Source organism: Arachis hypogaea, chromosome 15 (assembly GCF_003086295.3).
Source record: "Arachis hypogaea cultivar Tifrunner chromosome 15, arahy.Tifrunner.gnm2.J5K5, whole genome shotgun sequence".
Taxonomy (NCBI): Eukaryota; Viridiplantae; Streptophyta; class Magnoliopsida; order Fabales; family Fabaceae; genus Arachis; species Arachis hypogaea.
The window spans coordinates 94,573,369-94,585,719 of record NC_092050.1 but is presented as its reverse complement, the minus strand read 5'-3'; positions in this window follow the sequence as shown (position 1 = coordinate 94,585,719).

Here is a 12,351-nt window from a genome sequence, read left to right as displayed (position 1 = left end):
GGAAAGCCCTGGATGTCTACTTTCCAACGTAATTAGAAGCACGCCATTGGGAGTCATGTAGCTCTCGAAAATCCATTTTGAGTGCAGGGAGGTTAGAATCCAACAGCATCAGCAGTCCTTTTTCAGCCTGAATCAGATTTTTGCTTAACTCCCTCAATTTCAGCTAGAAAATACCTGAAATTACAGAAAAACACACAAACTCATAGTAAAGTCCAGAAATATGAATTGTGTCTAGAAACTAATGAAAATAAACTAAAAACCAACTAAAACATACTAAAATCTATATGAAATTAACCCCAAAAAGCATATAAAATATCCGCTCATCACCAGCACATATTCCTTTGAGGTCGGAGACAAGACTATCAAGTTAAATTTGGAAGAAGCCATGAAGCACCCTCCCGAAGAGCATTCTGTTCTCCGGTGTGAGGTAATCGATGAAGTGGTAGCGGAAGTGCGAAAAGAAGACTACAACAAGTTATGCTACCCCATTGTTGAGGAAACGGATGACCAAGAGGGTGAACTAAAGAAAGTTGTTGAGAATGAACTCCATGAGCTTGATGAAAACTGTTCATACCCAGGGTCGAGCTATCCGACCTGGGATGATCGATGACAAAGCGACCGACCTCTTCAGGTAAAGCGGATCGACTTCTTTTTAAAGAACTCGGCCAAGTTGACAGGAAAGCCCATAAAAGGGCCCAAGTAGAGGAACACGACCCAAGTCCAAAGGCCGTCCAAGCCTATAAGAGATTAGGGCAGTTCTCTTGAAGATAAGCTGACCTCAACTCAAAGATAAAGATAAGATAAGATAACTAACTTATCTTATCTAGAAAGGTCACTCTACAACTACTATAAATACACTGGAGCACCCAGGTATAACTCATACTCTGATTCTACATAAAAACCTGTTTAATACCCATGCTAACTTAAGCATCGGAGTCTCTTGCAGGTACCCCCCACCCTTCGGTGATAAAGGATCAGCAGCACAACCAATCCAACAAATCGGACGCACCGGCTCCGGTCACCATTCACGAACCGGACACCTCAGGTTCCGACTAGCACATAAGATCTCGACCGAGATCGACCTACAAATTCAGGTAACCCTCGGAACATTGGCGCCGTTGTCGGGGAACCTGAAAGTCATCCCATCACCATGGCGGACAACCATGACAACGATCACGATTCAGGTCTGGAGGATCGAACACCACACAAAAACGCGAACGTCACGCTACAAGACGTTCCGGAGACCAACCAAGACAAAGACTCGCCAACTTCAGGGGCCATAGAAGCACTCCTAGATCGCCTAAAAAAACTGGAAAAAGAAACCCACCAACCAAGGGAAATCGGAAGAGATCTACAAAAAGAGATGCGGCGACGTCGGGAGTTGGAAGAAAAACTGCAGCAATTGGAAGCCGACTCAAATCAAACCCCTCGCGCTAATCTCGAAGAGAATTCACACAAAGAACAATACCCCTTCACTAGGGAAATCATGAAAACCAAAATTCCAAAAGACTTCAAACTCCCGGATATGGCTCTATATGACGGCACCACGGATCCTAACCACTATCTCAGTAACTTCAGAAGCAGAATGTATCTTACTGATGCCCCAGACGCCATTCGCTGTAAAGCCTTCCCAACAACTCTGACGAAGACAGCTATGCGGTGGTTCGACAACTTACCACCAAAATCCATCTCAAGTTTCGATGACTTAGCTAAGAAATTCTTAGCCAGATTTTCCATTCAAAAGGATAAAGCTAAGCACACCCCCAGTTTATTAGGAATCAAACAAGGAGATCGGGAAAGCCTTCGCAACTACATGGAAAGATTCAACAATACATGCATGGACATACAAAGTTTACCCACGGAAGCCGCAATCATGGGACTCATCAACGGCCTACGAGAGGGACCTTTCAGCCAATCTATATCAAAAAAGTACCCGACTACCCTCGACGAAGTTCAGGAGAGAGCAGAAAAATATATCAATATGGAAGAAAACGCTCGTCTAGGAGAGTCCTCAAAATCGGGAGCTTCCTACCGTGACAGAGACAAAGAATCCAAAAGAAAAGACGACAGACAAGGAGATAAAATTAAGAAGTACCATAACTACACTCCTCTTAGGGCATCACTGGTCGAAATATATAAAGAAGTCTGCCACACGGAAAAAATCCCCCCAGCTCGGCCACTTAAAGGCAAAAAGGGAGGAGGAAACCGAAAAGAGTATTGCGAATATCATCGGGTCCGGGGACACTCTACTAACGAATGCTTCGATTTAAAAAACATAATAGAAAAATTGGTAAGGAAAGGAAAACTAGATCGATTCCTGGCCACCCGAGATGAGGAGCAAAGAAAGAGACGAAGGGATGATGATACCAAACGAACAGAACGATCACCTCGGACACCAGAAAGACACGTCCATATGATACATGGCGGTTTCGCAGCAGGAGGAATCTCCAAATCCTCTCGTAAGAGATACCTCAAAGAGATATACCATGTCGAAGGAGAGGAAGAAGCACTCAGCATCCCAGCAATAACATTTACTAAAGAGGATGCAACTGGTATCATTACCGGACATGACGATCCCATGGTTATCACCGTCATCTTGGCAAACGCCAACCTACACCGGACATTAATAGACCAAGAGAGTTCTGCCGACATCTTATTCAAAACAGCCTTCGATAAGCTCGGCTTAGAAGAAAAAGAACTTAAAGCATATCCAAACAGTTTGTTCGGGTTAGGAGACACTCCGGTTCGACCACTAGGATACATATCACTGCATACAACCTTTGGAAAAGGAGACCAATCAAGATGATGCCGGACAAAACAACTCGAAAAAAACAACTAATATCGGCACAATCCTCAAAGGAGATCTAAAAGAACTGCTAATACAATTTTTGCGAGATAATGCCGACCTGTTTGCATGGAAAGCCGCAGACATGCCAGGTATAGACCCTAAGCTAATGTGTCACAAGTTGGCAGTCTATCCAGGATCTCGACCAGTACAACAGAGATGAAGAAAGCTCGGGCCAGAGCGATCCCAGGCTGTGGAAGAGCAAGTGCAGGCACTATTGGAAGCTGGATTTATAAGAGAAGTCAAATACCCACTATGGCTAGCCAACGTTGTCTTGGTGAAGAAATCAAACGGGAAGTGGCGAATGTGCACCGATTATACAGATCTCAACAAAGCTTGCCCAAAAGATCCATACCCACTCCCGAGTATCGACGCCCTGGTAGACGCTTCCTCTGGGTATAAATATCTCTCGTTTATGGATGCGTATTCGGGATACAACCAAATCCCCATGTACCCACCAGACCAGGAAAAGACTTCGTTCTTAACGCCAAAGGCAAACTACTGCTACATTGTAATGCCTTTCGGCCTTAAGAACGCAGGAGCCACTTATCAACGATTGATGAATAAAGTCTTCACGGAGCACATCGGGAAAATCATGGAAGTTTATGTGGACGACATGCTAATTAAAACGAAAAGCAAACAGACACTGTTGACCGACCTAGCCCAAGTGTTCGACACCATCAGGAAACATAGTATGCGACTCAATCCAGCTAAATGCACCTTCGCGGTAGAAGCAGGAAAATTCTTAGGCTTCATGCTCACACAACGGGGAATTGAAGCAAACCCAGATAAATGCCAGGCCATATTGAACATGAAGAGCCCAACCTGCATGAAAGAAGTACAGCAACTCAACGGGAGGCTAGCCGCCCTATCCCGATTCTTAGCAGGAGTTGCAATAAGATCTCTCCCCTTCTATGCAACTTTAAGAAAAGGAAAACAGTTCGAATGGATGACAGAATGCGAACAAGCGTTCCAAGACTTTAAGAAGTTCTTAGGACAGCCACCTATCCTATCCCGACCTCAAGAAGGAGAACCACTCATACTATATCTTGCAGTAGGAGAAAAGGCAGTAGCATCAGCATTGATCCGAGAAAGCGAAAACGGGCAACAACCCATCTACTTCATTAGCAAAGCACTACAGGGATCCGAGATGAACTATCAGAAAATAGAAAAATTTGCCTACACTCTCGTCTTAACATCTAGGTGACTCCGCCCCTACTTCCAGGCCCACACCATCAAAGTTCGAACTAATCAGCCCTTAAAAGGAATACTACAGAAAACGGATTTAGCCGATAGAATTCTACAATGGGCAGTCGAGCTGTCAGAATTCGACCTCCAATATGAAGCTCAGACCGCCATCAAATCACAATACCTAGCCGATTTTATTGCCGAGTTCACAGATGCCCTAGAGGCCCCCATAGAGTGGAATTTGTATGTGGATGGATCTTCAAACAAAACAGGAAGTGGCGCAGGAGTGATAATAGAAAGCAACCAGGGAGCCCAAGTTGAGCTTTCCCTCAAGTTCGGATTCCCGGCTTCAAATAACCAGGCGGAATACGAAGCGTCGCTAGCTGGCTTGAAACTGGCCGAAGAAGTGGGAGCACGAAAACTCAACATCTATAGTGATTCGCAAGTAGTCACATCACATATAGCAGGGAGCTACCAAGCCAAAGATCCCATCATGAAAAGATACCTGGATAAAACCAAGCAACAGCTCGAACAATTCGGGGAATACAAGATCTGCCACATACCCCGCGAGCAAAATGCTCGAGCTGACGCACTCTCAAAGCTGGCTAGCACCAAACCAGGAGGCAATAATAGAAGCCTCATCCAGGAAATGCTACAGAACCCATCAATCTCGGAAACAGAAAAAGTCCTAAACATAACAGGCCAGGACCAAGACTGGATGATCCCCATAATCAACTACCTCAAGTCAAGAACGCTCCCCACAGAAGAAAAGGAAGCAAAGAAGCTAAAAAGGGAAGCACAATACTACACCATTATAAATAACACCTTGTACAAAAGAGGGATATCGGTGCCATTACTAAAGTGCGTGCCGACCTCCCACACCAGAGAAGTGCTAGAAGAGGTACACAGCGGCATCTGCGGCAGTCATCTCGGAGCGAGGGCTCTTGCCAAAAAGATACTCCGGGCAGGGTTTTACTGGCCAACTCTACAGAAAGAATCTACAGAGTTCGTAAAGACATGTCCACCATGTCAGAAGCATGCCAACTTCCATATTGCCCCACCAGAAGAACTCATCAGTGTAACCGCACCTTGGCCTTTTGCAAAGTGGGGACTCGACCTTCTCGACCCCTTCCCCCAGGGATCGGGGCAAGTTAAATTCCTCATAGTAGGGGTAGATTACTTCACAAAGTGGATCGAGGCAGAACCCTTAGCCAACGCCACTGCCCAAAGAAGCCGGAAGTTTTTATACAGAAACATTGTCACAAGATTTGGGGTCCCATATTCAATAACCACAGACAATGGCACCCAATTCACAGATACCGGCTTCAGGAAACTAGTATCCGACTTGAATATAAAACACCAGTTTACCTCTGTCGAACACCCACAAGCCAACGGACAGGCCGAAGCCGCCAATAAAGTCATATTAGCAGGGTTAAAACGACGACTGCAAGATGCAAAGGGAGCTTGGGCAGAGGAGCTTCCACAAGTCCTATGGGCCTATCGAACGACGCCACATTCTACCACAAAGGAATCCCCATTTCGGTTAACATATGGAACGGAGGCAATGATTCCAGTAGAAATTGAAGAAGGATCTCATAGGGCAGTCCATTATAATGAGGGAGCAAACCCCCAACTTCAGAGGGAAGAACTCGACCTACTACCTGAGATCCAGAAAAGAGCTCGGATCAGGGAAGAAGCGCTAAAACGTCGAATGGCATCCAGATATAACCAAAGGGTAGTACCAAGGAGTTTCACTGAGAATGATCTCATCTTAATCCGAAACGACATAGGAACAACTCGACCCGGGGAAGGAAAACTGGCAGCCAATTAGAAAGGACCATACCGGGTCACAGAAGTACTCGGGAAGGGCTACTACAGAATATCCGAACTCGACGGACGGGAGCTTCCAAGGTCATGGCATGCCTGCAACCTAAGAAGGTACTACAGTTAGAAAGGGTAAAGGATCTCACCAGTGGATGCGCTCTTTTTCCTGAAAAGGTTTTTTAATGAGGCACTAGGTCGAGACCTAGACCCAACTTAAGAGGATGAGAAAAATCCCACATGTATATATTTGCATTTTTCTTTGAATAAAATGTTACCTAGGTATTCTATAAAGATTTCAAGACGCATTATTCTGAAGCATTCATCGTCCGATTATAAAGCTACAGGTCGGCAAAAAGTGAAAAACAATTTCACTGCACGACCACGATAAAGACAAATCGTCCAATAAAGGTGAAAACGCGATTCACCCGAAGGACGAGCTCGAAATGCCAACCACTTTCTACAAATCGGCAAAAATGAACACAGAATAATGTAAGAAGTTATCGAAAGCAATCTAAAAGAACCTGACGAGGTCTTACGGATAGCTAATATAAATAACTTAAAGAGACTGGCCGACATCAAAAAGTCAGACCAAGTCAACCCAAGTTATTAGCGAATCCCTGGAAAGAGGTCTGATCAACCCTATTAAAGAGGAATTGCTATAACTTAGAAGAGATCGACCTAACGAAGTCGGTTTCCTACAAAAACAAGTTATAAAAATAATCCCTGAAAGAGACCTAACAAGGGTCCAAGAAAGAGGATTACGAAATAACTTAGAAGATATCGACCTAACGAAGTCAGTTTCCTATAAAAACAAGTTATAAAAGTAATCCCTGAAAGAGACCTAACAAGGGTCCAGGAAAGAGGATTACGAAATAACTTAGAAGAGATCGACCTAACGAAGTCGGTTTCCTATAAAAACAAGTTATAAAAGTAATCCCTGAAAGAGACCTAACAAGGGTCCAAGAAAGAGGATTACGAAATAACTTAGAAGAGATCAACCTAACGAAGTCGACCTCCTACAAAAACAAGTTATAAAAGTAATCCCTGAAAGAGACCTAACAAGGGTCCAAGAAAGAGGATTACGAAATAACTTAGAAGAGATCGACCTAACGAAGTCGACCTCCTACAAAAGACAAGTTATAAAAGTAATCCCTGAAAGAGACCTAATAAAGGTCCAAGAAAGAGGATTACGAAATAACTTAGAAGAAATCGACCCAACGAAGTCGATCCACGACAAAAATCCAGCAATCCCTGAAAGAGACCTCACGAAGGTCCAAGAAAGAGGATTACAAAAAGGAGTCTATCAGGGGACCAATGCAAAGAAGTCGGTCACAAAGCACTAAAAAACACACGCAAAGCAAGAAAACCAAATTGGACCCCTACGACTACAAAGAGTCAAAAACTCAAGAAGTTCAAATTGGGAGAGTTCAACATCAGCAGGTTTTATATAAAATTATAAAGGCCTCGAAGGATCACCAACACTTACTACCCAAAGGATAGCAAGCTACTTGTCTATTTTTAAAGTAATAAAAGTTACTAGGAAAGCAACTAAGAAGAGTCAAACATCTAAATAAAGAGATCAAAACGCCAAAAAATCGGGCCATCAACACAAAGTTATAAAAAGTTCCCATAAAATGCCCACAAGCCGGGCCAACTACAAATCAACAGGCATCAGAAGTTTTCTCGGCACCATCAGGAGCTTTCTTCGCGGCATCAAGACCAGGGGAAGGAGGGCGAGCTTGAATCGGCACCGCATCAACAGTCCCATCCTCCTGATTCAGGATCTGGCAATCCAAGTCAGGCACAGCAGGAGGAGCGGAAGAAGTCGGCGCCTTGGTGGAAGACACGAGGGGAGGAACAACTTCATCATCATCACCCTCATCATCAGGGACAATTTTGCCATCTCGGACAACATTATCCAAACTGAAAAGGGTGAGATCGGCCTCAGGAGCAATGATCCGGACTTGTTCTTTCAAGTTCTCGTAAGCAGCAGTTACGCTACCAACAAGATGACCCTGGAGGTCGGCATAATCCTCCCGGGCGTTGTCCAGCTCCTCCCTCAAGCGCCTCCCCTCCCTATAGGATGTCACATAGCTTTCCTTGTGCATCATGGCTGCATCCTCAGCCAACCTCAAGGAAGCAGCCAGCGACTCAGAGCTCGCCTTCTCATTCTCGAGGTCCTTCTCCAATTTGGCCACCTTCACCTCGAGCTCCTCCTTCAACCCCTTCATCCGGTCGAACTCTCGTTTTGCCTCCTCCATAAATGCCTTAGTAGCATGAAGAGGAAGGTTTTGGGCAGTTCGATGAATCGCAGCCGCCATATAGGCCATCCTCACATGATTCTGAGCCATAAACTCCAAATAATGAAGAATGGACACATCATCCATGGGAATGGTACCATATGGCCCAATTTGTTGATCTATAAATTCAATAGCGTTGAAGTTAGGAGCATTGAGATCAAAGGGCTCGGAAGTCTTTTGCTTTTTACTTGGAGGAACAATGGGTGGAACAGCAGAAGAAGAAGGGGGATCCACCAATCGGACCCGAGGTATCGGGATCGTCTTCTTCACCCCGGGAGAGCTCGGCACGGCCGGCTTCTCACGAGGCGGAGAAGACCCCTCCCCAGCAGCCCTGGCCGCAACATTCCTGGTAGCAGTCGCCTTCTGTGCCCTTTTAAAAGCTTTCATAGACTCATTGTTCTTCATTGCCTCTGCAAATAAAATAGAAGTCAAGTTACAAATCAAACAAGTCGAAAATACAGCTACAAGCATCATAAAACAAACAGCAAAGGAAACATAAGATACCCAGTTCAGATTGAAGAATAGAAGGGTTGGTTAGAAATTTCTTTGTGTCAAGATGGGGAGGCTGACCCCAACGTTCCTCTAAAACAGTCACAAAGGCTCGCTCAGCCTCATCCAACATGTCCCAAGAGTACCTAGAGACCCTAACATCCTTCTGCCACTCTAGGGGAAAGGCAGGCTCATCATTTTCATCCAAGAAAAAGGGCTGAGATCCTTCAACAGCTCGGACCTTGAAGAAATAGTTTTTAAAATCCCGAAACGATTCGTCAAACATGGAAAAAACTTTCTTTCCTTGGGTAGAACGGAAGGAGACCCAAGCTGACTTCTTTTTCACCACACCAGGCTTAGTCAAGACAAACAAATAGAAAAAGAGAGATTGGGAAGCAGGAATACCAAAACTATTACACAACAATTGGAAGATTTTAATAAAACCCCAGGAGTTGGCGTGAAGTTGAGAAGGGGCAACATTACAAGACCATAACAGGTCGATTTCAAATGGAGTAAAGGGAAGAGTAACTCCGAGTTGACCAAAGAAAAAATCGTAAGCATAAAAGAAAGGGCGATCGTCAACAACTCAAGTTGAGAAACAGACTCTCTCGTCAGAGGAAGGAGGAACAAGCTCATAATTCTTCTCATCACCAGAGTTACTACAGACGCTGTGAAACTGCCTAAGCTGAGAACAAAACTCAGAATCAACCAGCGAGACACACATGAGGACCATGGAATCCACCCAATCGGCCATACCCGCAGGGACCTGAGAAGGCGTCGCTACGACGTTATTTCAGGAAGACATGAGGTCAACTAAGATCCTACAAAAGAAAAGAAGAGCAGATTACTCAAAAAACATCTCAGGCACGGGTCAAAACATCTCGATGGGCGGACAAACAAAAGGAAAACCCCAAGACTAAAGCCAAAAAGTCCTGGGGCATCCTTTGGAGGCAATAACAAAGCAAGATTTCTAGAAAAAGCCTACACCCCAGTATCTCTCAAAACAAGGAAAGAAGACCTAAAGCAGCAAGCATTTCGTCCATCAAAGTTAAGAAACGCAAAGTCATCAAAGCAACTATCTTTCTACAGTCTACCAGCGAAAGCACTGCTAACGTCAGCAAATACCAAACAAAAAATCATCAGCAGAGAACAAGCACCAACATCGAACACTCCCAAAATCGTCAAAGGAGCAACCCTTTTCAGAGTCAAACAGAGGCATCATTCCAAAGCTTCAAATACAAAAGCATTCACAAAACATGCAAAGTTCTTAAAGTATCAAGAAACAGAGGGAGAAACTACAAGACACACAATGATCAGCCAAAAAAGACAGAAAAACCCAAACTTTCTCAAAACAGACACAAAAAATGGCATAGAGAAAGATAGAAAGAAAAATCAAACCTGGAGAAATAGAAGAACGACTGTGAAAGAAAGCCGAAGAGCAGAAGCAAAACCACCCCCCTCGAAGCAGAAATTATGAAGATAGAAGGAGAAATCTGGAAATCGCCCCTTTCCCACAGAAAGCAGTAACAGAACAGGCGTTGCAGGAGAAATTGCGAAAGAAACAGAAAATGAGATAGTAAAGGGAGAAGTTACGAAGAGGAGCAAAGAAGAGAAACCGTTTTTGATTAAGAATTTCAAAATAAAAGCCAAGAGAGAACGAGGGCAATTAATAACCAATTAATGAAGGCATTAAACCCTCTCACGTTCCCAAGAACAAAGCGCTGGTATAAAAGCGCGCGTTTTTAGACGAAAACGTTCTACATTCAAAAGCTCTACGTAGAAAGGAATTGACAAAAGTGCTCGAGTTCGGCTTCGCTGTAAAGAAGTTCGAAGTCAAGAAGCTCGACTTCAAAGCAGAAGACCGAGCTCAAGCAGGGGCACTATTCATACCCAGGGTCAAGCTATCCGACCTGGGATGATCGACGACAAAGCGACCGACCTCTTCAGGTCAAGCGGATCGACTTCTTCTTAAAGAACTCGGCCAAGTTGACAGGAAAGCCCATAAAAGGGCCCAAGTAGAGGAACACGATCCAAGTCCAAAGGCCGTCCAAGCCTATAAGAGATTAGGGCGGTTCCTTTGAAGATAAGCTGACCTCAACTCAAAGATAAAGATAAGATAAGATAACTAACTTATCTTATCTAGAAAGGTCACTCTACAACTACTATAAATACACTGGAGCACCCAGGTATAACTCATACTCTGATTCTACATAAAAACCTGTTTAATACCTATGTTAACTTAAGCATCGGAGTCTCTTGCAGGTACCCCCCACCCTTCGGTGATAAAGGATCAGCAGCACAACCAGTCCAACAAATCGGACGCACTGGCTCCGGTCACCATTCACGAACCGGACACCTCAGGTTCCGACTAGCACATAAGATCTCGACCGAGATCGACCTACAAATTCAGGTAACCCTCGGAACAAAAAGGAACCTCAGCTTGAGGCAAAGAGTGAACTGAAGCCTCTTCTATCTCATTTGAAGTATGCTTTCTTGGAGGACAACCAAAGGTTTTCGGTCATTATCGTTCGTGAGCTTTCTAGTGAAGAAGAAGGGAAACTCCTAGATGTTCTAAGAAAGTACAAGAAGGCAATCGGTTGGAGTCTAGCCGATATTGTGGGAATTGACTTCCGCAAGTGCATGCATTGTATATTTCTCCAAGAGGGAGCTCGGCCGGTTAGGCAACCGCAAAGGAGGCTCAACCCAACCATCCTTGATGTGGTATAGAAGGAGGTTACTAGGCTACTTGATGCGGGTATCATATACCCAACTTCTGACAGTGAGTGGGTGAGTACGGTCTAGGTTGTTCCCAAGAAATCGGGCATCACTGCGGTTAAAAAGGACGATGGTGAAGTGGTCACCAAGAGAGTACAAAATGCATGGCGGGTGTACATCGATTATAGAAGATTGAACGCCGCTACAAGGAAGGACCACTACCCTTTGCCCTTTATCGATCAGATGTTGGACTGTTTGGCGGGTAAATCCCATTATTGCTTTCTTGATGGATTCACTGGTTACTTCCAGATTTACATTGCCCCTGAGGATCAGGAGAAGACCACATTTACTTGCCCTTTTGGCACCTTTGCCTACAAAAGGATGCCATTTGGACTACGTAATGCACCTGCTACTTTTCAGCGGTGTATGATGAGTGTCTTTTCTGATCTGATGGAGAATTGTCTGGAAGTCTTTATGGATGACTTCAGTGTTTATGAAACTTCATTTGATTGTTGCTTAGAGAACTTGGCCAAGGTCTTAGCTAGATGTGTTGACACTAACCTTGTCTTGAGCTTTGAAAAATGCCACTTTGTGGTAAGACAAGGTATAGTGTTAGGACATGTAGTATCTCATGAAGGCGTTTCTGTAGACCCGGCCAAGGTCGATGTTATCACCACTTTACCTCACCCCTCATCTGTGAGGGAGGTCTGCTCGTTTTTGGGACATGCAGGATTTTACAGGCGCTTTATTAAGGATTTCAGCAAGATTGCTTTGACATTGTCGCGCCTCCTCCAAAAAGATGTAGACTTTGAGTTTGACAGTGCATTTGAAGAGTTAAGGAGAGTTCTTACCCCAGCACCAATTGTGCGAGGCCCCAACTGGACGCTACCATTCGAGATAATGTGTGATACGTCAAACCATGCTATAAGTGCCGCATTTGCACAGCGTGATGGTAAACTTCCTTATGTCATTGCTTACTCTTCTAAAACG